Here is a 6,164-nt window from a genome sequence, read left to right on the forward strand (position 1 = left end):
CCCCCCTGTTGTTTGCATTAGCAATTGAGCCTTTGGCCATGGCATTAAGGGAGTCTAGGAAATGGAGTGGGGTGGTCCGAGGGGGAGAGGAACATCGAGTGTCGCTGTACACAGACGACCTGTTGCTGTAAGTGGCGGATTCAATGGAGGGGATGGTGGAGGTCATGCGGATCCTAAGGGAATTTGGGGACTTCTCGGGCTACAAGCTCAATGTAGGGAAGAGTGAACTCTTTGTGATGCATCCGGGGGACCAGGGAAGAGGGATAGACGACCTACCGTTGAGGAGGGCGAAAAGGAGCTTTCGGTACTTGGGGATCCAGGTAGCTAGGAGCTGGGGGGCCCTGCACAAACTTAATTTGACGCGGCTGGTGGAGCAGATGGAGGAGGACTTCAAACGATGGGATGTGTTGCCACTCTCGCTAACGGGCACAATCAATTAAAATGACAGTCCTCCCGAGGTTTCTTTTCGTGTTCCAGTGCCTTCCTATTAGGATTATCAAGGCCTTTTTTAAGCGGGTAGGTAGGAGCATCATGGACTTTGTATGGGCAAACAAGACCCCGAGGGTAAGGAGGGGGTTTCTGGAGCATAGTAGGGACAGGGAGGGCTGGCGCTGCCAAATCTGGAGGGCTATTATTGGGCAGCCAACGTAGCGATGATCCGTAAGTGGGTGATAGAGGGAGAGGGGGCGGCATGGAAGAGGTTTGCGATGGCGTCCTGCAAAGGAACGAGCCTGAGGGTGCTGGTGATGGCACCGCTGCCGCTCTCGCCGACAAGGTACACCACGAGTCCGGTAGTGGCGGAAACACTAAAGATCTGGGGGCAGTGGCGACGACATAGGGGTGAGATGGGAGCATCGGTGTGGTCCCCGATCCGGGCGAACCACCGGATCGTCCCAGGGAGGATGGATGGGGGGTTTCGGAGCTGGCATCGGGCAGGGATCAGAAGGATGGGGGACCTGTTTATAGACGGGACGTTTGCGAGCCTCGGGGCGCTGGAGGAGAAGTTCAGGTTACCCCCGGGAAATGCGTTCAGGTATATGCAAGTGAGGGCGTTTGTGAGGCGGCAGGTGAGGGAATTCCAGTCGCTCCCGGCACAGCGGATTCAGGACAGGGTGATTTCGGGTGTATGGGCGGAGAGGGCAATGTTTCGGCGATATATCAGGAGATGAAAGAAGAGGGGGAGGCTTTGGTAGAGGAGCTGAAGGGCAAGTGGGAGGAGGAGTTGGGGGAGGAGATTGAAGAGGGTCTGTGGGCGGATGCCCTGAGTGGGGTTAACTCTTCTTCCTCATGTGCCAGGCTCAGCCTGATACAGTTTAAGGTTATTCACAGAGCGCATATGACAGGGGCGAGGCTGAGTAGGTTCTTTGCGGTGGAGGACAGATGTGGGAGGTGCTCGGGAAGCCCGGCGAATCACGTCCACATGTTTTGGTAGTGCCCGGCACTGGAATGGTTCTGGAGGGATTTCGCGAGGACTATGTCCAAGGTGGTGAAAGTCCAGGTCAAACCAAGTTGGAGGCTGCCATTATTTGGGGTGGCAGATGAGCCGGGAGTGCAGGAGGCGAAAGAGGCCGGCATTCTGGCCTTTGCATCCCTGGTAGCCCGGCGGAGCATCTTGCTATTATGGAAGGACGCGAAGCCCCCCAGTGTAGAAGCCTGGATAAATGACATGGCAGGGTTCATTAAGCTAGAGAGGATAAAGTTTGGCTTGAGAGGGTCTGCGCAGGGGTTCTTCAGGCGGTGGCAACCATTCCTTGACTATCTCGCGGAGCGCGAGAAGGAGCTCGGTCAGCAGCAGCAGCAACCCAGGGGGGAGGTTGGGGGGGTATTTCTTTCGGGGGGGGGGGGGTATTTGGGTGGGTGGGGGAGGGGGTTTTCCCCAGGTAGTATTTGTACAAACATATGGGAGGGTTAATATGTGCGGGAGAAACCCATTGTATAAGTTCTGTACTATGTTTGCTTGATATGTTTATGTTTTGTTTTGCTCTTTTTCTTTTTCTTTTCTGTTACGGGGGTGGGGGGGGTTTAACTGGTTGAAATTTTTTGTTGGAAAAACTTTGAATAAACATATTTTTTTTAAAAGTGAGGGCAAAACCCACGCAGACACGGGGAGAACGTGCAAACTCCACACGGACAGTGACCCAGGGCCGGGATTCGAACCCGGGTCCTCAGTGCCGTAGGCAGCAATGAAATGAAAATCGCTTATTGTCACAAGTAGGCTTCAAATTAAGTTACTGTGAAAAGCCCCTAGTCGCCACATTCCGGCGCCTGTTCGGGGATGCTAACCACTGTGCCACCGTGCTGCCCCAGCCCCAGGCCATGCAAAATTGCCCCTAGTGTCCAAAACGTGGGGTTATGAGTTACGGGGATAGGGTGGAGGTGTGGGCTTAAGTAGGGCGTTCTTTCCAAGGGCCGGTGCAGACACGATGGGCCGATTGGCTTCCTTCTGCACTGCAAATTCTATGATTCAGAGGGTGGAACACCCATCCTGCTTAATTTTGCTAGGTCACCATAAAAATATGCAATTACATTTATAAAAAAGACAGAACAATTGTGAAGCCTGGTTGGCCAATTGAAATGGTTGTGCAATCATACCAGATGCTGTTTCTGATGTGCTGGAGTTACATACAATGATGAAATAACCTAAAGCCGAGAAAGTTTCCATCCTTAGGCGACCCAAAGAAGGGTAAACAACAGTAGTCCTTTTCAGTGGTACTTCACAAACTAATCTACCAGATGGGTGCTCACATGCATCTACTTTCTTAATATTTCTGATGAGTGAAAACATTGTCCTTTATCCTGGAACAAAGTGTACTTTGGCTACGGAAACACTGTTTCTTGTGGAAGGAATGTATATGTGATTCTATTTGTCAAATACTTCAGTGAGATTCTATATAAGGGGCCCTAGGGGCTGATTCAGCACTGGGCTAAATCGCTGGCTTTTAAAGCAGACCAAGGCAGGCCAGCGGCACGGTTCAATTCCCATACCAGCCTCCCCGAACAGGCGCCGGAATGTGGTGACTAGGGGCTTTTCACAGTAACTTCATTTGAAGCCTGCTTGTGACAATAAGCGATTTTCATTTCATTTCATTTCATACCCTTCTATCTCCAGAAGCCTGGAATTCAAGAGCAGGGATGTACTTCTGAGGCTGTCTAAGGCTCTGGTCAGACCCCATGTGGAGTATTGTGAGCAGTTTCGGGCCCCATATCTAAGGAAGGATCTGGCTTTGGAAAGGGCCCAGAGGAGGTTCACAAGAATGATCCCTGGAATGAAGAGTTTGTCGTAGGAGGAGCCGTTGAGGACTCTGGGTCTGTACTTGTTGGAGTTTAGAAGAATGGGGGGATCTTAATGAAACTTACAGGATACTGAGAGGCCTGGATAGAGTGGACATGTGGAGGATGCTTCCACTAGTAGGAAAAACTGGAACCCGAGGCCACAGCCTCAGGCTGAAGGTACAATCTTTTAAAACTGAGATCATAGAATCATAGAATTTACAGTGGAGGCCATTCAGCCCATCGAGTCTGCACCGGCCCTTGGAAAGAGCACCCTACCTAAGCCCACACCTCCACCCTACTTAAGCCCATGCCTCCACCCTATCCCCATAACCCACTAACCCCACCTAACATTTTTGGACACACTAAGGGCAATTTATCATGGCCAATCCACCTAACCTGCACATTTTTGGACTGTGGGAGGAAACCAGAGCACCCGGAGGAAACCCACGCACACACGAGGAGAACATGCAAACTCCACACAGACAGTGACCCAAGCCGGGAATAGAACCAGGGACCCTGGAGCTGTGAAGCAACTGTGTTAACCACTATGCTACCGTGCTGCCCCCAGATGAGGAGGAATTTCTTCAACCAGAAGGTGGTGAATCTGTGGAACTCTTTGCCGCAGAAGGCTGTGGAGGCCAAATCACTGAGAGATAGATAGGTTCTTGATGAGTAAAGGGATCAGGGGTTATGGGGAGAAGGCAGGAAAATGGGGATGAGAAACATAACCATGATTGAATGACGATGGGCCGAATGACCGAATTCTGTTCCTATGTCTTACGGTCTTATGGTTTTATATGTTCATAATACAACAATACTAGCAGTGGAAAGTCTTAAACAGCAACAACTTTGATTTATAAAGCGTCTTAAATGTGATAGAATGTCCCAAGGTGCTTCACAACTTCGCTATAAAACAAAATATGATGAGCCACTTAAGGAGATATTAGGTCAGATGATCAAAAACTTGGTCAAAGCGGTAAATTTTATGCAATGTCTGAAGGAGGTGCATTGCCAGTGAAATGTCAGAATTTCAGTACCAGTGTGATGTCAGATACAGTCAGTAGAATGTATGTCCCAATGACTGGCAGTTCATATCAAACAGCATGTTCCTTCAGCCATTTGCAGTAGGAAGAGTATAAACCATATTCAACAAATTGGTGTTTGCAAAACTCAGAATATAATGTGATTCTATTACGATTCCAGGTCAGACTCCAACAGTGGCTAGGATATTGGACCAAAGCCTCAATATTTTAGTTTATTTTAAGATGGAAAGAATGATTTGCTCCAGCAGTGATTGCAAGAAAAAAAATAGTGCTTTGGTATTTCTAAGAAAAAACGTTATTATAAATACAATATTCAACTTTTAATTTCACACCAAAAAGAACAGCTAACAATTACCCTTTAAGCCAGTTGTACAATTTCCCATCAAACAACAAGAAAATAAACATACAGCTCTTAATCCAGCTTACAATTAGCAGGACTTAGAGTAACACCTGCTTTATAAAACATACTTGGCTTAGTCAGAACATTTTCAGACTCTGGCTGAATATCTTCAACAGCTGCTTCAACTAGGTTGTTTCAGCCTCTTCCTTGTCTTCAGACAAGATTGCTCTGCTTTAAAATATTTTTACTCTTTTCTTTAAACTATCCTACTTGGAAAGAAATGTGGACTCAGAGTCAGGCAGATCAGAACACAGCTCCTCTCTCAAAGCTTCTCCAAAACTCACCGCGTGTCTGCCTTTCCTGGGCTCCACCAAACAATGAACCAAACATGGGTCAGTGGTCCCCAATCGGTAGCCTGGCCATCCTGGAGGCCCCCTCCCGGTGAATGATTCCCCCTGCCCCCCACTGAGCCCGCAGCTGCCACGCCGAGTGGAACCTCTTTCAATGGCCCCCGACCGGCACCCCGTCGACCACGCGCGTGCTATTGGCGGCGATTCTCCGGGGTTTGACGCCCATTCTCCGGCCACGCGCCGAGCGCGATATCGGCGCGTAGGCTCGGAGAATCCTGCTCATTAATTCCCAGAGACCTCCACAATCAAACCACAGTCCATTAGCCTAGACTGAAAAACACATTCCTTTGTCAATTTCACCTTCTGTTTCCTAGACATGTCCCAATATTTAGAAGCCAACATTCCTAAAGTCCTCCAATAGTCATAATTCTTTGATTGGACAGCACTTGCTGGACAATTACAAGTGTGTTAAGAATTACACTAACAACCAACTTAAGATTGTCAGCTGGCCTCTCAATGTGTTACGATCCTCGTTGATATTACTACCGGATGGGAAAATCCCAGATGGAAACCTGGCTCAAAAAACAATAACTTCTACTTTATTTTATAGAACATGGAGGAACAGAGTTACAAGACTGCTAATCAACATTTATTGATCATGAACAAATTGGATTATGATACAATACGCCTTTACTCCCCCGTTATCTTAACAATTACACACAAGCTTTAGGATTAACAATGATCACAAGGTACATCTTAATCGACAATGGTCTCATTGATACAAAGTTCTTTTTAGGCACACAAGATGGGCTGGCACAGTGGTTAGCACTGCTTCCTCACAGTGCAAGGGAGCTGATTTCAATTCCAATCTTGGTTGACTATGTGGAGTTTGCACTTTCTCCCAGTATCTGCATGGGTTTCTTTCGGGTGCTCCAGTTTCCTCCCACAGTCCAAAGATGTGCAGGTTAGATGGATTTACCATGTTATATTGCCCCTTAGTGTCCAAAGATGTGTAGGTTAGGTTAAGGGGTTATTGGATTAGGGTGGGGGAGTGGGTTTGAGTGGAGTGCTATTTCAGAGAGTCGGTGCAGATTTGATGGGCCAAATGGCCTCCTTCTGCACTGTGGGGATTCAAGGACTTCTATGAGAAGACTATGG

The sequence above is a fragment of the Scyliorhinus torazame genome, chromosome 14 (assembly GCF_047496885.1).
Source record: "Scyliorhinus torazame isolate Kashiwa2021f chromosome 14, sScyTor2.1, whole genome shotgun sequence".
Classification (NCBI taxonomy): Eukaryota; Metazoa; Chordata; class Chondrichthyes; order Carcharhiniformes; family Scyliorhinidae; genus Scyliorhinus; species Scyliorhinus torazame.